Genomic DNA, 21,587 nt, shown 5'->3' on the forward strand with positions numbered 1-21,587 from the left:
CTAAGAAATTGTTCTTGGTTATCAGGCTTCCTAACTGCTCCCTATGTCAACCAATATGTCAAGATTACTATTTTTTGTATTTTTTAACCTGTGCTATGAATGTGTATCTGTTTCTCATATGATATTCCATGAAGGAAGAAACTCTTTATACTTTTTTTTGCCATTACATCCTTAGCTTTAGTAGAATGTGTTGCAAATAGATGATTAAATAGCTGTTATCTGAATGCATTTTACTACTCAATGTTTCCCTCTTACTCAGGACACATTTCACATTTTCTCAGCAATGAACAACTTTTTCTCTGCAGAACAATTTCTAGTTACCCATCCCCAGCAGTGAAGGAAATCAGGAAATTTCCAAGTCAGTATCACATGTCTGTCTTTAGACCCTTCTCCACACAAATTAAAATTAGAATGATGAAGCAACAAATTTCTGTTTTTTATATTACCTGGAAATGACTCACATTTCATAAATGCCTGCCACATGACTCCTAGACTTCCAGCCACTGAAAAAGTCTTCTGAAACTGTGCTAGTTCACCAGTAAACTTCCAGCCCATTTATAGTCACCTAACTTACTCATCTTAACAATTAAGCATAAATTGTCACTAAATGAAAATAGTCATTGAAGTTCTGACAATGCCACCCCAAAAGATATTGCTTTAATATACAGCTTTACGTTGAATGCACTTGAAAAACACCAAAATGCAAGGCTTATCTGAGTTCCCCTTCATTTAAAGACAGAGGCTCCAAAGAGACTCATCTGTTACCCATTCTCCGAGGATAAACTCATCACAGGATAGTCCACTCCACCTAGAGAGACCTTGTTACAAACCGTCCTCTGTTTTTTTGAAGGGCTCATTCATATCTCTCTCTCCCTCTTAATCTCCTTCTCCCTCCTCCTTCTCTTTCTCAATCCAGGTACTGAGAGCTAGGAAAGTGTTCTACCACTTGAGTCACAACCTCAGTCCTCCTATCTCTTAATAACTATTTAGGGATATTTTATTGACCGACCTGCTTGACCAATATTGTCCTAAAGTCTGGCAAGCTAGGTTATCAGATTTCAGGCTTAAGTAGCATCAGTTAACATAAAGAAGAGTATAAATAGGAAGCCTTAAGATGAAATTGTCCAAGATGTTACACAGCCAAATCTTTTTCTTCTGCACTGCAAAAACTTCCTGAGATTTGGTTCTCCCTCTCTTCCAAGTGCAGAGAGGGATCCACACCCATGAACAGAGACTTACTCCACAAAGAGAAATTCCCTCCACTAGAGATGGGGTTCAAAGCAATATGGACTGCTATCCGATCTGGCCTGTGTCTTTGTAAATAAATTACTGAGTTCATGGCAGAGTCCACTAATATGACAGACAGAGCACCTTCCATGCTGGACTAAGACACCTTACATTATTGTTCTAAGGTTAAGATTTTAACCAAGGCAGAAAGGTAATTTAAAAATCAGATTCCATTGGCTGAGCATGGTAACTCATGTCTGTAATCCAAGCTGCTTGGAAAGCAGAGGTAGGAGGATCATGGTCCAAGAGGGTGGAAAAAACTGTAAGGCACTATCTGAAAAAAATAATTAAAGCAAAAAAGGGCTGGGGGCATTGCTCAAGTGGTAAAGCACTTGCTTATAGTAAGCACAACACCTGAATTTAAACAGCAGTACCATAAAAAAAAAAAAAGATTTAAAAGCACTGATCTATATCTCAATGTCTATGAACAATTTTTTCTTTTAAAAGCTTCTGCATTCTTAATAAAAACTACATCTTTAGTTTCTGGGGGTATCTTTAATCCTTTTCTAATATACCCTATAAATAAACAATTTAGCCAAATTAGGACTCCTTCATTGTGATTACTGTGATTCCAAATAATTTATGGCAATATCCACCAGTCCTCTTTTAAAAAATAAAAAATAAATTTTAAAGTACAAGTTCTGGAATTTCCAGGCATGACACTGACTGGAGTTCCAGATGGATGGCTTTCAGAACCTGAACCTCATTCATTTCCTTCCAGGCAGCCACCACAATCCTCCTTCCCCAAATCACAGCCCTCTCATCTTACAAACTAGTGCTTCCTAACCCACATAGGCGGTATACTCTCTCAAAGCATAAATTGACAGACAGAGGTCCAGAAAGTGAAGTTCTAGACTGGATCCAGATGAAGCCACGAGTTCTGTATTCTAATAATCTTACCTATGCACCCAGGTCACATGTCTGAGGCCTCTCTCCAGACCCAGGCTGGTTCCTACTGAAGCCGGGTCAGTTTCTCTCTGACCCAGCTGGATACCGGAGGCTTCCCCATGGGACTCAATTCTGCATCTGTTACAACATCCAAATCCATATCCAGTCTAGATAAACTTTGCTGAAACTCAGCTCAGAGCACAAACGTACGGAACTTCAGAACCTGAGAGAGAATGTACCCATTTGCAGCCAGGAGACAGTGAGTCACAGGCTTAGCAGCACCCACGCCTGCCCACCTGATGCTCCTGGGCGCTGAAGGAAACTCTGCTTCCCATCCTGACTCCCACACCAATGCTGCAGGGAGAAAAATTCCTTGGGCCAATTAAATGTAGTGAAGCAAATAAAAATGACTTGCAAATCAGGCAGCTTCCTGAACCAGAGCAGGCTGAGAACCCAACAATGGAAGGCAGCACTTAGAGGGAAACAGAAGCGGGCCTGGCTAACAACTTAATTGGCTATAGCCTAAGTCAATCAGCAGTCCATTGGTGGGCTGGGGACATGGCTCAAGTGGTAGAGCGATTTGCCTGTCATGAGCAGGACCCTGGCTTCAATCCTCAGCACCACAAAAACAAACTAAACTGAAATCAAACAGCAGTCGTTTGGGTACAGCTCAGCGAGTAGTTTACAACCTGATTGATACAGGGTATTCTGTGTCCAACCAAAGCTGTTTCTGTAATTAAATTCTACTGGTTTGGTACTTTGGTCCCAATGCAAGTCTATACCTATGGCTTCCTACAACATCTGTTGAAATGTTACATCGCTATTGTCCATTATAGCCCAGTCATTGTGGGAAATCCAGGCTTATGGTCTAGGCCCAAAGCAGATTCCACATGGTTAAATATAGATGCAGAATGGGGAGAAGTTTTAGACATACCCTCACTGATGTATTTCACTTATTTGTCCAATTTTACATGAGCAGAAGAGTGACGTGATAAATCCATGTCTATGGAGTCCAAAATATATCTTTCAAAAAATTTCAAGAAAGGCTGGCAGAGTGGCTTAAGTGGTAGAGGGCCTGCCTAGCAAGCGTGAGACCCTGAGTTCAAACCACAGTACTGCCAAAAGGAAAAAAAATTGAAGTGACATGAAAGCACAGTGTCAGTTGTATCAGCAGTGTTTTTCTTAGTTATTCACAAAATGGGTGCATCTTAGAATCAATGGCTTCTTAGTTTCTATGAAATATGATTATTTTGCTATACACTATAAATTCCCAGCTCTCAAGTTTGACCTGCCCCATTACAATGCCACCTGAGAATATGGTCACCTTCCATATGCTAAGTTTGTTTCCTGGATTCCTAGATTCCTAGAGGTGCCCTCTTCCCAAGCTTTTCTACTTCACACAGATGCTCTGAAGCCAGCTGCTGATCTCAGGCCCTTTGTACCTGACCCCTCCACCTGGGGTCTTACAGTTCTCTCTTGAATCAACCTTCACTCTTTCTTCTGCCATTTCCCTTTCTAAAGATGCTCTATCCATGTACTACTTCCTGCCTATTTCCACCACACACCGCCCAATGGATACTCTCGTTTCAATTTGTTGTGCACTTAACCATCTCTACAATGGGAAGCAGAAAAAGCAGTGCTTAGAAGTGTGAACTGAGCAGTCACAGAGTGGGTGCCTCTCTCACTCATCATCTTTGTGACCTTGGACAAGTAACTTCACTTTGCCCGTCAGCCTGAGTCTTCATCTGTAAAGGAAGAAAACAAATGACTGTCATGGACTTGTTGGAGGGGGAGGTTAAATGAGATCAGTGTGGGAACTGTACACCCTCTCAATGACAGTTGCCTCTCTGGCATTCTTTCCAAATGTATCAACTATGGGGTTTGGGTGGGATTGACCAGGTTGGGGTTTGATTGGCTTATTCTCAATTATGTGACTGATGATATGTGACCTAGTTGGTCCAATTAGAGTGAAGCTCAGTTCTTAGTTTGAGGAAGAGAAATTCTTTCTTGCCTTAATGGTGCAGTATCTGCGAGGCTTACTATCCTAAGAGACACTGGCTACCAAAAAAAGCAGCCTGGAAGAGGCTGGAAGAACAAGAGAGAAAACACTTGAGAAAAATGAAATCAGGACCCCAATGCAACACATCTGATCCCTATGTTGCCTCATGTATGTGAACCATGAAAATCCTTTTATTTAAACAAATATCAAGTGTCTCTTCTGTCATCTGCAACCAACAACTTCTAACTGCCTCAGTAGAAAAAGTGCTTAACAAGTACTTAAGAAATGGCAGTTATTGTTGTCAACTAAAGTGACTAAAATACACAGTGAAAGTGTGAGTCTCCCACCTTCCTCCCTCTCTTGTCCTCCCTCTAACTTTCTGGTGCCACATGTCTGTTACTCAAAGAGCACCCACTGGGTAGTAACATGTAGACCTCTGGACCCTGTTCTGGGACTCTACCAGTGACTCCTCACCATGCAGACCATGGCCTCCACTCCACCAACCAGAATGTTTCCCATTTCCACATCAGGACAACTCAGACAAATCCGTCAAAAAGCACTGACTCCAGACCACTTGGCTCCCCTCTCCCCTCAGCAGATCAGGCATAAGGAATTAGGAAGTTGGCTGCTCCTCCACAAAGCACCAGCTCCAGAGGCTCCTTGCAGACTGAGCAGGCCACAGGTGCCCTCACTGTGTGCACAGAAGCTTGGGCCTTCCTGTTCCTGACTGGCAGAGAGCATGCCACATCAACAGTTCCCAGGATGTGCCACCTACAGAAAACAGAGGATCCTGTTGTCTGGCCTCTCTTGTCTGGCCTCTCTCATGTTCTGTGGGGAGGAAGCAGAGAAGAGCCCACTGGGCTTCCGTCTTTTACACTCCACGGGCTTCTAAGCACTCCCTCCTGAGAGGTTTAGGCAAGCTGCAGACCACAGAGTGCCCTGTGCCCCACCCAGACCTGGCCCTTGCCATGCAACTGCTTCCTTTGGGGCACAGGGGTTACATTCCCACCTTGAGAGCCATCTCCTCCCAGCCTGGCCCCACTATCAATAGGTGATATGAAGAGACTCCTCTTAGGTCATGACCTTGTCTGCGTGGACAGACTAATTATAGAAGCATACTCCACATGCATCCAGTTGTCACAGCATCATTGGTGTGATCTGAAATGCACTTCCTCAAGAAGGGGGAGCAAGTTGGAGCAGGTAGGAGTGGAGTAAGGAGCCCTCAGGCACAGCAGGAGCTGAGCTGACTGGAACAATCACGAAGGACGACAGGTTGCTAATAGAAATTCTTCCACCGACAAGCAGAAAACATGCTGATGACTTTATCATTATACCCAGGGCTCTGCTACAATTCATATCTTCCTCCCAGTTAATGGCATTTTAGCCCACTGACGCCACATAATACATTCCATTAATTCAGGGGGGAGGTGCCTGCCCAGAATGTCAAAGCCAATTTGTAAGTATGGAGTGATAGATTTTGTCAGCAAATTTATATCAGAACGAGGCAATAGTGTTTCCCCACAAATTAATGTGTCTTAACAGACGTTTGACTTTTGACTACGCTGTTTTGAATATATATTACCTGATAATGTATGTACATTGGAAGTGGTTTTTATTTCTGCTCATTAAATCTCAATCAAACAAGTAACTGTCCTAAACAACGAGACACAGAAATCCTGTTTCCCTATTCATCAAGTAGTAGTAGTTTGTGTCACATAAAAGAAATGAACTGCTAATATGATTTTTAAAAACAACAATAACCAAGCCAAAGGTTTGTGCCCCTAAAGAAGGATTGTCACAGTAGACTTGGGTGCTCTGGCATTTGCTGAGTGACCCTTGCCAGTTACTTCATCTGCCAGGGTCTCCATTTCCTTCTCTGCAGCCTAAGACAACCATCATCTACCCACAGGTGTGGGGAGGGTTAGTCTGCACCTTTAGACTCATACTTGGCCTGAGGTATTGCTTGCATTATTGTATTCTAAATGACCCAAAAGGAAGCAGGAAAAATATTTCTTCAGAAGAAGAGCCTGGATGTCAGTAACACCAACCCCTGTGTCAAGACTTCTCCCTAATATGACTCCTGGGATAGCAGAGCCTCAGTTTCCACAAGTGCAGGTATGGATGAGCACCTTTATCTTCTCCTGGTGCAGCTGAGCTCAGGCCCACCATACAGGTTCTCTCTTAAGTAAGCGCCAAGTGCCTTCTTGGCCTGTCCTCTGGTGCCTCAGAAGGTCACCGGGGCAGCAGGCTCTATGGAACCTCCTGGGCAGACTAGGGTATGGAGTCCCAGCTAGCAGGCAGCACTTGCTTCATTCTTCTTCCTTTTCCAGCTCCCTCTGTCTTGGCTCTTTTTTGGCTTTCTCAGCTCTTCATTCTTCAACCTCTTATCTCCTTGTCTCCTCTCACTCCCTTAACTTATCTGACAATTATGATGGTTTTTTTGTCCTTGTGATCATCTCTGACATTTATTTATGTTCTTTGATTTGATTTGTTTTCTCCCACTGATTTTACCTTTTCTTTACCTTCTCTGCAATACCAACTTTGAGAGCTGTTATTCCGTGGCTTGTCCATTCTGGTGTAGCTTCTATATTCGTGATGGGAGAATGAAAGTGTAGCTTGTCAGGGTGCTGTGGCTAGGTATGGTTTGAGTGTGTCCCCTGGAGGTTCATGTACTGGAAGCTTGTTTCCCAGTGTGACTATGTTGGGGTGGTGACCTTTAAGATGTGAGCGCCATCTTCAGAAGGGATTAATGTTGTTCTTGTGGGACCACTGTTAGTGTCTGCAAGAGTGAGTTTTTTAAAAAGATTGAGCCTGGCCCCTGTATCCCTCTTGCTTCCTGTCTTGCCATGTGATCTTTTCTACACATACTCCTGCCATTATAATACCATCCACCATGAAGCCCTCACCACAGGAAAAATACATAGAACTGCCCAACCTTGGACTTTCATCCTACCAAACTGTGAGCTGAAGAAATTCCTTTTCTTCATATAGTATCAGCCTCAGGTTTTTGTTATAGCAATAGAAAATGGATTAAAACACAGGTTGAGAATGGGTCTCAGGTCCTTCATTTACTGTGTGGGAAACCAGGCCCCATGTGGCCAATCTAGTCTGCCACTAGGTCCATGGTAAGCTGGTCTCCCCCTTCAATCTGTTGTGTAGACAAACTGGGTTGGAGCAGAGAGACAGGCTGAGAGGCCCTCCCAGACTAACCTTTGCTGGTCTGTCATGTGTCAGGAATTTGTAGAATTCCAATGTGCAGAGAGCTTTGGACCTTGTAGTTATAGAAAGCAGGTCTCAAGGGAGTAGCTTTCCCCTGAACACACAACCATTAAGTCTTATCAAGATTGAGTTAGGATATTTCTATGCCATCTTGACTGTGACCTGTTTTGGAACCCAGACTTTACTCTGCCCTATGCTAGGAACAATTAGTACTTACCAGTAATATATAACTTACCTCTCCAAATTAGGACTGTCAACCTGTATAACATAAAGTGCCATTCACAATGAGGTCCCTGTGAATGGATTCCCTAGAGGTATGGGGTACTTGGGCTGGGTGGCTCTACACAGAATCCCTGATCTGATTACTTGTCTTATCTTCTTTTTCTGCTGGTTTCTGGATGGAAGAGGAAAGAAAAGTGCTTCTACCTCGTGTCAGCTTTCTGTCACTCTCACAAAATGCCTGAAAAAAACAATTTGAAATGAAGGAAGATTTATTTTGGCTCATGGTGTCAGAGGTTTCAGTCCATAGTCACTTGGCTCCATCGTTTCTGGGCCTTAGCAAATCATGGCTGAGAGGGTGTGGGGAATTGCTGAATTGCTCACCTCATGGTGGCCAGGAAGCAGAGAGCAAAATAGGAAGGGTCGGGGACAAGATACACCCTTCAAAGGCACACCCCCAGTGACCACTTTCTCCAAATAGGCTTCACCTCCATAAGTCCATTCAGTTATGAACTCATCAATAGGTGAATTCCATTCAGGAGCTTAGGACTCTTACTATGCAATCAGCTCTCAGCAGCACCACCAGCTGGGGACTAAACCTCTTACATATGAGTCTCTGGGGAACATTTCAAATCAAAACCACAACATAATCTCACTTTTCTTGACTCATGGGAACTCAATGAACTTGGTTATTCCAGTTATCAATTTATTTACTCTCAGTTCCAAAGTCATATTTCATTGCCTTCTCTGCAGAAATGGAGCTGGGGCCTGAAAATGCTTCTCCTTTGCCTGCTGGTAGAATGTTTACTTCTTGCCAGTACAGGGTGCTGAAGGGACACTGAATAAGGAAGCCATTTTCTTTCTCTGGTTCTGAACTACATCCCTTATCATACTCCCACGTCATGAAGTCTTCAGCTTTGCCAATGGCCACATTCAGTGGCATGGCCAGTGAAAGTAGCTGTCCCCAGCATACTGGAGGGCAGCTTTGCAGACTCTCTAAGATTCAGCTTCTCTTTGTGAACAGCATTGTTGGGGGAATATTTTGACAGATGAGAAACCAAGCGACACTTGGAGGAGTGGAGAACTCAGATTTTATTTTACGCCAGCAGGCCCAGACATATACCGTGTCTGAGCATCTGAACAAAGGATTCATAGGATATTTAAAAGGCAGTTCAGGACATCAAGTTACAAAAATGTGCTCAGGTTATTGGGGCTAACAGTGAGTTAGAGACCTAAGCGTGAGTTAGAGACCTGGGTTTGTTTAGATAAGAGCAGCAAGGGAGTCCTGCTTTGGAAAATTTATTTACAGGTGGAGACAAAGGAATGAGGGAATGAGTGTTTATCTCTGCATGGTGCCCTTTACCTCAATCCTGAACTTTTTGCATGGCTTTAATAAGCCAGTCCTCATGCTCTACATCTCTGGCAGCTTACCATGTTTTACAGCCCTGTTTCAAGGCTGTCTTCCTCTCCCATTCCTCAGAGGGAAGATTTCCATCAAGTTCTCCTGGGGCAGCAACACAGGCACTATCCTGCCCTGGTCAGTGAAGTCTGCATCTCTGCCTGAGGTGAAGGGCTGCTTCCTTAGGTGCTGTATCTTAGCCCCTTGGATGGTAGCTACTTCCCATGTTCGTGATTCCCATGTTCTTTTGAGTTCTTTTATTTCTTACAAGCTGGTCACCCATTATGCCCATCCCTTCTACTAGTTAATAATTCTTTATATCAAACTTTTGAATTACTGTGTGGTTTCTATCTCCTGGTTGGACCCCAAGTAAGATCCAGTTTTAATGGTAATCACTTAAGTTCTGAAACCAAGCACCCTTTGTACCTGACCTTGTAAAGTTAGCTCTATTGGCTCTAGAGAGCTGCAAGCTTAACCAGTTTGGTGAAACCCTGCCTACGTGTTGTCATGCCAGGCTGGTATGAGGGCAACACTTTAGAACAATCGAGGACTTGTGCCTGTACACCAGTCACCCATCAAGCGTCGTATCTATTGATCATATCACACAGACATGACTTGTGTTTATATAGTCTGATTAGAAAAAGAACACACTGGAAATACTTTTGCAGATGGGCTCTGTATAGCAGGGTATGGGTTAAAAATCAACATCAAATCGGTCCAGAATCTGTAATCCTTCTGAAACATACGTGGGCATAGGCATAGCCACTCAAAGCTGTAAATAATGACTCATAAATATGAGAGCCGGAGGAGACTTTGGAAACCCATCATCAGTCCCTCCAGGTTTGGGATCAGCCTCTGTCTTTAGTCACAAGGATAGCTACTTGTTTGCTCACAAAGAAAGATCTTCTAAGTGGGTGGAAGGCAAGGATGCAAGGGTGGTACCTAGCCTCAGGTCACACCAGTAACAGATCTGGTAAACAGTTAATAAGTAGAGGACAGAGGGTGTGACATTGGCCAAACAGAAATCAGATGCTTAAAAGTCAAAAATGTCTTAGACTTTATTTCACATCTCTTTCCATTTTATAGACAAGAAAACTGAGGCCCGAGAAGCTAAAGTTGCTTGAGTGAACTCCATCTCCAGCCCTCAGAGCTTGTACAAGCTTGGACAAAGGAAGAGGTGCAATCATAAAATTTATGTACATCTCCCCATATCCTGGAGGGTGTATTAACTTTGACCCAACTTTAAAATAAATAAAAATTAATTTTTTAAAAAATAAAAACATTAAGATGATAAAATAAAATTTCAAAAAAATAAATAAATAAATAAAAACATTAAAAGTCACAGTTTTACCTACCCTCTTTATGGCAGGTGTGGAGTCCCAAAGGCTCAAGGGAGGCCTTGGGTTTGGTAGCTACATCTCCTAGGCTGCCTCCCCTACTCCACTGTACACATTTGTCAAGAAGCCCCTGCACACAGGGACACTCAGGACATTCTTCTGACCAACTGGTAACTATTACTGAATTCATAATCTTGAGAGGAAGGGCTGGTTGAAGTGGGTTGAGTCTGAGACTGAAGAGTTGCAGCATGGAGATCTCACACAGGTCACCTGGGTTCCAGGCATGACTGTCATCGCTGTGATGGTCATGGTTAATATTTAACGATCGTTCTACCCCTTTCTGTGTAGTACAATTCTAACTGCCCTGCAGATGTGAGGAGAGAAACTGGGTTGCTTGCTGGAGTCCCCTCCCCCATTATCACAAACTTAATAACTTAAAACAACTGCTGTTTTAAATCCACATTTCCCAGGAGTCACAAGGACAGGTCAGTGTGGCTCAGCTGGTTCACTGCTTCAGGTTTCACAAGGCCAAAAGCAAACCCTTCCTGCAAGGTTAGAAGGGAGAATCCATTTCCAGGGTCATTTGACCACTGGCAGGATTTGGCTCTGTGTAGTCTGCTTGCTGATTTTTAGCCAGGATGGTTCTTATGTTCCAGCAGCCACTTGCATGGCCTGGCTCCAAATCCCCTTCAAAGACAGCAACTGCAAACCAAAAGGTGTGAATTTTTTTGGGGGGGAGCACTGGGGTTTGAGCTCAGGGCTTCACACTTGGTAGGCAGGTGCTCTACCACTGGAGCCACATGTCCAGCAGGTGTGAAGCTTAACGATCTCCCTACCTCATCTCTGCTTCTTTCCTCTTTCAGCTCTCTCTGACTCCAGCCAAAGAAAATGCTCTGTTTTTATAAGGTCCCTAGAAATCAAATTTGTCCTACCTAAAAATCCAGGGAAACCTCCCGATTTTCAAATGAACTGATGAGTCATTTAATTCCATCTGCAAAACCCCATCAGAGCAGCACCTACGTTAGTGTCCGGTTGAGAACAGAGATGTTCTAGCAGGGTGCCTTTAAAATTAGGCTGAGCTCACCTGGCAGGGAGCACTCTAGGAGTGAGGGCCCCTCTCCCAGAGCAGAGGAGACACTTCTGAGGTCTCATAAGCCAGCAGCACTCAGCAAGCCCCTTTGGTGTCAGAATCAGTCACTGTCCCCAGAAGGCTCCTTCAGTTCAGGGAGCAGACACCCCTGCTGGGCTCCATCTGCAACAGAAGGCTGCTATTCAAAGCATATTGTAAAATCCCTGGGCCTCATGAAAGTATCCAGTGTTCAATATTTTAAGTTATAGAAGCAAATCATACATTTAGGAACCATTGGCCAAAACAGGCTCTGTTCACCCAAGTCCATGCGGCAGCTCTGCATAGCACGTGGGTATCAGAGGCTCTGACCTGCACTTGGTCACTTTGGTATAGTTCTGGAAACAATTCATCTCTGAAAACACAAACAAGTTTGACAGCACTTCAGACTTACAGGAAAGTTGCAAGTACAGACATAGAATTCTCACATGCTCGCTGGGTGCTGGTAACTCATGCCTGTAATCCTAGCTACTCAGGAAGCAGGAAGCAGGGGGATGGTGGTTGGAAGCCAGGCCAGGCAAAATAGTTCACGAGAACCTATCTCGAAAATATACAAAACAAAAATAAGGGCTGGCGGAGTGGCTCAAGTAAGTGGTAGAGCATGAGGCCCTGAGTTCAAACCTGTGAAAACTAACTAAAGTTAGGTCTTTTCTGTCAAAGGAGTTAATGTAAAACTATCATTGTGTAGATGCCAGCTAACCTCCCCGAATTGCTGCCTACATGTTTTGTGAAATGTTGCTTGACCTTGCAAGAGTCTTTAGGTAAAAAAAAAAAGCTGTTTACTGCCAGATGCCCTAATCTGAAACTGCTTGACCTGTCTTTTCTGCAGCTTAATCAAACCACTAACATCTTTTTTTGAGCTTCATATTCCTGAAACCATGAGTAAAAATGTCAGCCCCCGTCCCCTGTCTACAGGGGACCTTGAGAAATCACTCCCTCCCTGAGCTATAAACTGAGTAATCACTCTCATTAAATTGTAAAATGTCACTGTGTCAGACAACCTTGTCCTTACCCCCAAACAATAGCCAATTGGCAAGATTGTGAATCCAAACCCATCCATCAGGGTGAGGGGCAGAGAGATAAAAACTGAGCTGACTTCCTGCTCAGTGTGCTTTGCCTATCAGACTTTTTGTGGCTGCACCCTTCTGCAGAAATAAAACTTTTCCTTTTGCCTTGCTGAGCAACTCCCACGTGTTTCTTTGATAACTGTTTGGGAACAGCACTTCTAACAAACGCTAGTCCAGCCAAGAAAAAAAAAAAAAGAAGAATTTTCACATGCTTTTACTATGGCTTGGAGAAGTGTCCTCCAATGGACCATGTATTAAAGGCTCATTTGCCAAACTGTGGTGTGTTAGTGGAATCTTCAGGAGTTGAGGCTTAGAGCAAGGAAGTTAGGTAACTGAGGGTGTGACCTGGAAGGGAGTATTGGAAGGCCAGCCTCTTCTCTCTGCTTTCCAGCCACCATGAGATGAGCAGATTCCTCTACCACTTATGAGCTGCCACAGGCCCAAAAGCAACACGTCCAACTGTGAATCAAAATGAAAGTTTCCTCTTTTTAAGCTGATTTATCTCAGAATGAAATGTTAACATAACCCTTTGCCTCAGTTCCCCAAAAGTTAATATTTTACTACTTTTCTGTCACCTTTCTCTCCATTTTTTTTTCTCCTCTTTCCTCTTACTCCTCTCCTCTTCCCCTCCCTACCCCCATCTGTCCCTCTCTCTATTTTTCAAGCTGTAGGTAGCCATATAGCTGAGAAGCCCACAAGAAACAAGCCTGCCCACACCACACAGATGAGTTTGGAAGCAAATCCTTGGTCTCCACATCGTCTCCTACAACTTTTAATTTCACAAATCTGACTGACTGGAACCCTTTTTCATATGTATAAGGAATATATATATATATATATATATATATATATATATATATATATATTATCTGTTCTTGTCTTTACCTATTTTTAATCATGTATTTATATTATGTCATATATGTTGCAATTATTTTCCAACATCTTCATTTTCTTATAACATCCCATTTTTCTTTTTATTTGGTTGAATTCATCAATCCTTTTTCTTTTCCACTTAAATTTGGGGTCCTAGAAAGCTTTCTCCCACATCCAGGTTATAGGTGATAGAGAGCCCCACCCATGCTTTCTCTGGGCTCTACATTTGAGCCCAGAGAGAGCTTATCTTTCATGTGATGTGGGCATGAAACTTATTTTTATCTTTTCTGCATGGCAAGCTGGCTGTTTAGGCACCATTTACTAACAATTCAATCTAAAACCCAGCAACTAAGCTGCTACCTTTATCACTTACTAATTCTCTCACACAGTTGAGCCTGCATCCTGTCTGTCTATCCTGTCTCAAAGGCCTTTTTGCCTGCAGGAGGTCAGTCTTCATTACCCCGGCTTTGTAGCATGTTTTAATGTCTGCTTGGGCTTGTGCTCCTCACATCTTTTTTTTTTTTTAATGTTCTCACTATCCCTGCATGTTTACTTATCTAGATAAGCTTTAGTATCAAGTCTGGATTATAAAAGCTTATCAGTATTCTTACTGGGATTGTGTTAAATACATAACTTGAAATAGAGAACTGACAGCTTATTATGCTGATTTGTCTTGTCTAAGAACAGGGGATATCTTACTATTTGCTGAAGACTAAGTTTGTATCTTGCAAGAGTTTTTAGAAGATTTTCCCATTTAGAGTTTGTCTGTTTCTTCTTAAGTTTGTTCTGGAGTGTTTTCTTTGGAGGTACTGGGGTTTGAACTAGCCTCAGCCTGGATCCTCTTACCTACACTTCTCTGTACCTGGGATTTCAGACATACACTTTATTCAAACACCCAACTTATTTGTTGAGATGGGATCTCACTATTTTTTTCTCTTTCATGATACTCCTGATCTCTGCCTCCCAAGTAGCTGGGATTATAGGTATATACTAACACACCTAGCCTGGAGTGTTTTTATCTTCTTTGTTTTTAATGCAAATGAATTATACCTTCTAACTAGTTAATGACCTATTTACTCCTTTATGTTGGTTTTATATCCTAGTAAGTACTGGATTTTCGTTAATCATTTGAGTTACTTTTAACATTGATTCTCTTGGATTTCCAGGTATTTTATCATATTATCTAAAGATAGGGATAGTTTAATTCCTTTTTAAAATTCTGTGGATTTAATTTCTTCTCGTGTGTAATAGTATTGGCTAATATGTCCAAAATAGTGTTTAAAAGGATTGGACACAGTTAGCTGCTTTGCAATGTTCTTGATCTTACTGGAAATTTCTCTAGTTTCTCTAGTACAGAAGATACTGACTTTAGGACTGAGGACATCATTCTTATGATTGAAAAGGCGCCATCAAATCCAACTTCCTTTATGTCTGTATCAGGAATAGTCATTCTTTAGCATTTATAGTAATAGCTACATGGATTTTCTCCTGAGATTTATTAATATCTGTATGACATTAATGGATTTCTTAATATTGAACCAACTCTGTATTCCAGAAATAAACTCCACTTGATGATAATTGTTTTACAATAATATTTTACCTAGAAAATTTGCATCAATATTCACAACATTTGTCTGTTATTTTTAAAAAATAATGGTTTTTAGGACTGGGGATGTGGCTCAACTGGTAGAGCAATTGCCTGGCAAGCATGAGGTCCTGAATTCAAATCCCAGTACCACTAAAATAAAAAAAATAACAGTTTTTAAATTAAAATTAAATTAATAAACAGTTTTTAAATTAAGAATGTTACGTTGTCAGTGGCAATCCATTTTCAATGCAAGACAGTTAACCCTGAATGGAAAATTACTGATAACTTGCTTACATAGCTGCTGTGGACTTAATAAGCTCATACACCCAGGAAGTCACAAAAAGGATTTCGGAGAGGGGACAAGGGAGGGGAAAACTGGGAGGAGTAAACCACAATGAGATGAGGAAATGGGCAAAAACTATGTACTGCCAGAAAGCATGTATCACAGAGAGGTCTTCCTGCCACAAAGAGACAAAGGGAGGTGGAAACTTAAGTCGGCTTCTAAAATTTGACCAATCCCAAGAAAGGCATATTTAAAAATAACCCAATAGGAAATAATCAAACTTTGTCGAGTTGTGTAGTATGCAGCCAGTGCGGAACCGGGGGCAGGACTTGTGCACTAGAGAATATAATGCTTGTAAGTGCTTTCGGTGTTCCTGCCAGCCAGACACCCGACCTTGAAGACTATCATTAAAATCTTGCTTTCACTGTTCTTTGTGTCTCTGAGTCCATTCTTTGAATTCGGACAGGTGAGCATGTTTCTGACATGTCTGTTATGTTTAAAATTAGATTTAAATGTCTATGATATGCTTGCTTTGTAAAGTGAACTAGGACGTTGTCCTTTTTTTAATGTTACAGGACAATTTAAGGAGCATCGGAATACATAGTCTATGAACATTTGGCAAAATTATCCTATAAAACCATGAGTCTGGTTCTTTGTGTGTGAGAGACAGTAGTAATAGTAGCTCCTTGCTATCTCTCCTTCTGTTACATAAATTGATCTGTTAATGTGTTTTCTGTTCCTAATAGTATCAATTTTGGCAAATTGTATCTCTTTAGGAAATTATCCATTTCAACAAACTTTTCAAATATGTTTTCTTTTTTTGTAATTTTATTAACATATAATGGTTGTACAGGAAGGATACATTGTGATATTTATATTTGTGCTTACATTATATCTTTGTTGAATTTACCCTCCATTGTTCTCCTTCTTCTCCCCTTCCCCCTTCTTAGAACAATTTCAACAGGTTTCATACTTCTATTTTCATATATGGATACAAAATACATCCACCATATATATCCTCATCCCCCCTTTCCTTCCCACTGGAACCAATGCCCAGAAAAGACTTCTTTTTCCCTTTTGCCCTTCATTTTTTTAAGTGTACATTAACAATCCAAGAGGGATTTGCCTTGGTACTTCAGGTCTGTATTATATCATGCTTTAATCAAATTAACCTCCCCCATTACTTATTCTCTATCACTATGCTCCCCTAATATTCAACAGCTTAATGTACAGTACATTATATTCATATATAGACAGGTTGTTTCAATATTTTTCATTCTCTAACATTTTCTTTATCCCTCCTGCCTTCCATGATCCTCTCAGATGGACTGATTAATACAATTTTGTTCCATCAGTATACCTACATGTGTCTATGTATGTAGACATATATGATTATATTTTATATATTATATATGTTTCTATACATACATTTGACTAATAGGTCTAGTTTCTACAAATATTTTCAGAGAAGCCTGTAAAGTAACCTCATTGTTATTTAGATTTCTTGTGGCCTTTCCCCTTGGCCAGTTCTTAGTTTATATATTTGTGCTTTCTGCACCTCCCACTTTTTTATTTTCTAAGTTAGCGGTTTGTTTATCTTGTTACTTTTTAAATAGTTTTATTTACTTATCAATTACTAATTATTGTGTTAGTGTCCTTGAGCTCCTGTAACAGAGTACCACAAAATGAAATTCATTCTCCCAGTTCTGGGGCCTCCAAGTGTGTGTTTGGTTTCAACTATGTTGTATTATTTTATGCTGAAATTTCCACTTTATGTTGATGGAATGTCTTTTTCTGGGTAATGTATTTTATTTGCTCCTTCAGTTTTTAATTTTTCTTTTGGTCCGTAGGAAGGTTCAAAGTTTCGTTCTAGTGGTTATCTTTGTCTTCGCCACTTCCTAGCTTTTCTCCTTTACCATGTGGTTTGGTAGTTCTTAATGGTACCTTTTCTCCCATCATTTAGGCACCAAATTATAATTCACCAACATCCTGGCATTTGTCTCAACCAAAGAAAAGACAAAATTGAATCTATGTTTGAGTGGAGGAAAATGCTTTGTGACTTCTTTGCCCTTTTTCTCCTCACATGTATTTTTGGTTGTTGTTTTTGTTTGGGTCTTTCCCTGAGAGCATCTCATATGTATCCCAGACTCACTATGTAGCCCAGGGTGGCCTCAGCCTCCAGAGCTCTGGGCTTACAGGCCTGCACCACCATGCCCAGCTTCTCTTCACTCATAATAACCTCCCTTTTTCACCAGTCAGGAAAATGGACCCAAATATGCAGAAACACAGTCACTTACACACCAAGTATGAGCCATCCCTGCAGTCTCACGGGGTCTCCCTTAACTGCTCCTCAAGTACAGAGACACCAGTGACTTCTGTGAATCCTTAACCAGAAAGGAAAAACTGGCAGGCATAATGGTGCAGGTCTATAATCCCAGCACTCAGGATATGAAGGCAGGAGGATCAGGAGTTGAGGCCGGCCTGGGCAACATATAAGACCTTGTCCCAAAAAACACAAAAACAAAAATAAAAATGTTTAAAAGGAAGGGTGGGTAACTGATGGCTTCACAACTACCTCTGCATGGTTGTGCCCCCAGCACTGGTGATCTGCCCAGGAATTGGAGTCGGGTCAGGGCCACAAAGGTCTTGTCCCACAGCTGTCAGCACTGCTCAGGGATTCTAAGGAGTCAGCTCCAGGGGAGGAGGAGCCTGGGCTGCAACATTTAGAGAACACTAGTCCTCAGAGGGTCACCTGAGGTGGAAGATAAGGCTTAGTAAGCATGTTGTTTGGGGAGCAGAAGTGACCATTAGGTGCACAGTGTGTGTGTGGATCACAAGAAGGTCCGCCCAGTCTTCCTGGATCCTGTGTCTGGGGAGCCTGCACCCTGCATCCTCTCCCATTTCCTTGGGCACCTACAAAGGGTCAGATTCCCAGAGGAGGAAGAAAAAGAAGTCTGCAAAATAGGAGCTCTTTCCTCTCACCTCTGCAGTTTTTCTGCTGCTCTGAAGATTTCTTTTGTGCAAAAACAAAAAGAAAAAAAAAAAGGCTTTCATCTGCCAAGATTTTTACTTATCACATATGAAAGGGTATCGTCTTCTACAGATTCTGAAATGCCTTAAAATCGGGTATCAAAGAGTCCAAGTTCCATTAATCTAAATTGCTTTAACACTTCGAGAAGAATAAAAGGCACATTCTAAAATCTGCAAATGAGAGTAACCTACAAAATTACAGATTAAATGCTGGGGGGAAAATCCACCTTAGGTTCTCACTTGAAACAGGCATCTTTAAAGGGAGAGATATTACTTCAATATTTGAAAATCATGTTTTGAACTAGATGAGAAAAGACAGATATGTACTTAGACCCAATTGAAAGTGACAGGGAAAAGAATTCTACTTCAGCTAAAACTAGTTGTCATTAAATTTCATTCAAGAAAATTTCCCAACGAGGGAGCAGTTCCATAAAGAGGCTATTTTTACAATGTTTGCAAATACCCTTCTATATGAATCTAAATTTTGAAGCCGTTTTCCCCTTGGAAAAAGATACGCAGTTCTCAAAGTTTAGAGTTGCATTCTTGTTACAATTGGTAAGAAAGAGTTCATCTTATTTTTCAGATTCTCCATTTTAAATTTATTCTCTGGTACTCAGATAGTAAAACTAGAACCGAAGACCTATAATATTTGAGATATAGATGGGAAAGCCATAATAGAGTAATAACTCCTTAAATTTACACCCTTTATATTGCTAAGGAACTAATAGAGTTTTACCAGGCAATCTTGAAATCTGATTAGCCTATCATCATCCCTGACAGACAGGCGCTGAAGAGATGTGGTCTTGGCATGAGCTCTCTCTATTCATCAGAGACCACACGTCCAGGGCCACACACAGCTTTCCATGAGACCCCCTTCCCTCTGCGGCTCAATCTGCTTAGAGCCTCGGTGTTCTGACTCTGCTGGAGGGTCAGGCTTTCTCCGGGAGGCCATCTTTGATTTTTTTTCCCCTAATTTCCCTATCAAATAGAACTACAATAATATAAACTAATGAAGAAAAATTAGAGTATTTGAGTTAACTATGGGGTAAATGACTCATTATAACCAAGACACTATTGTCATTCTAGTATATAGCCATCCAATCAGGATGCCTTTCCTCCACACAGGTGTAAAAATAGATGAGATGCTATTAAGTTTGTATTGTACGCACACAAACACACACAGAGTTATTCCTCAGTATCCTGGGGCGATTTGTTCCAGATCACAGAAAGAAAGAGAGAGAGAGACAGAGAGAGAGAGAGAGAGAGAGAGAGAGGGAGAAAGGGAGGGAGGGAAATAAAGAAAGAAGAAGGGAGGAAGGAAGGAAGGAGAGAGAAAGAGAGAAGGAAAGAAGGAGGAAGGAAGGAAGGACGGGAAAACAGCAATTCCTTCTTTGGGGGTGATGTTGCCTTAGGGACCAGAAAGTACCTCTCCCTCCTCCAGGTTTCCAGAGAACCTGTGTGAGTGATGGGGGTATCCAGTTCTTCCCTGATGTCTGACAATCCAAAGTCATTTTGTTCAAATCCTCTAGGACTTGGAGTGAAGTTTGGCCTAGATGTTAATGCATATCACAGTTGATGTGATAGCTTGCCTCTGGGATGTCATCACCAAGTTCCTTTGGCCTTTCTGCTATTGAGGCTTCTCTATTGCACAGGGGAAATTTGGCCATCATCAAATGAAAAGTTCGGCTGAAGTTTTGATTCTTCAATCCTGGGAGAACCTTGTAAAGTCCCTCACAGCACTTCTCATGGCTGGACATGGAGTTGCTGCCATCATCCCCAACATGGTACCCTGTTAGGGTTTGTCCTTTTCCTTTCTCAATTCCCACTCACTGTGTCTCTTTGGACTTACCCCAACATGGATGAATTAGGGCTTGCCTTCCAAGGCTAAGAATAGAAGTCAGCCTGACCTCCCAACCATGGTTCTCTGCTTTTCAAAAAAGGCCACCCCACACTTTTCCACAGAATTTAAATTCTCTTTGAAAGTGGTGGTTTCAATGACTATGTGATCTATGTATCTTTTACCTTTCAATCTAATATAATCATGTGTTGTAAGGGTGTCCCTGTTTGGTGAGAGAGAATTTATACAGTGATTCCAAATAATTATAACTGTCCAGCATAAACCTGACAATATACAAAACACAAATAAGACACCCCTCTCTGGACTGTGCTGAAAGTTTTGAAAAGAGCACCATGGCTACAAGGAAAACTCCCTTTGTTAAAAACAGTTATTTCTCAGAATGTTTTCTTTGCACTGAATGCTACTTTATGCAGGAAATCCACGCCTGCAAAAATGTCCAGCTGCAATTCAGCCAATTAAGAAAACTCAAAGTTCACTTTTATTAGTTTCTAAAAGTCTTTTTTATTTGATTGAAAATGGCTTCCTGGAAAGAAAGAAATTTGCATACAGTAACAGAACAATCAACCCAGTGACAGTTTCCCTGTCATGTTCTGGTTTTAGACTGCCCATGAACGGAATAGTTCTTCAGACATGGCTCATACACTATGCTCATTACTGTTTGAGCGAGCTGTTTATGTTTGCTGTTAAGGAAGTTTGTGGAGAAATTATTTTCCTCCATAGCCTTCTGATGTGATCATCCAAACAGAGCCTGATGTCACTTGGGGGAGGAGGCTAGGACAAAGCAAATGCTCCAAGTGGATCAGAGAAGTCAATAGCTCTGTGGCCTCCAGAAAGTTTGTCTTCCTCTCTCCCCCACATTAAAGTCCAGCAGGCCTACCCTGCCTTGGCTTAAATGTACCCTCTGAAATTCATCCTCCAATTCTTATATTGAGGGCTTGGAGGCATGGCTCAAGTGGTAGAGCACCTGCCCTGCAAGCACAAAGCCATGACTTCAAACCCCAGTGCCACCAAAAAAAAAACAAAAAACAAAAAAAACAAAATAGCAATCAAATTCTTACGTTGATGATATTTAGAGGTGGAGCCTTGGGGAAGTAATTAGTATTAGATAAGGTCACAAGGGTGGAACTCCCATGATGGCATTGGTAGCTTTCAAAGAGGAGAGGTGTGGGCTAGCACACTTTCTGTGTCTTGTCATGTGTTGCTCTCAGCCAAATTATTATGCAGCAAGAAGGCCTCACCAGATCCTAGCACCATGTTTGTGGACTTCCCAGCCTCCAGAGCCACAAGCCAAATAAATTCCTGTTCTTTCAAATGACCCAGTCTCAAACATTTTGTTATAACAACAGAAAATGAGCCAAGCTATTTCCCCTGCCCTGAAAACTAATGCCATTGCCACTGAGAGGACATTACTTTG

The sequence above is a fragment of the Castor canadensis genome, chromosome 4 (assembly GCF_047511655.1).
Source record: "Castor canadensis chromosome 4, mCasCan1.hap1v2, whole genome shotgun sequence".
Classification (NCBI taxonomy): Eukaryota; Metazoa; Chordata; class Mammalia; order Rodentia; family Castoridae; genus Castor; species Castor canadensis.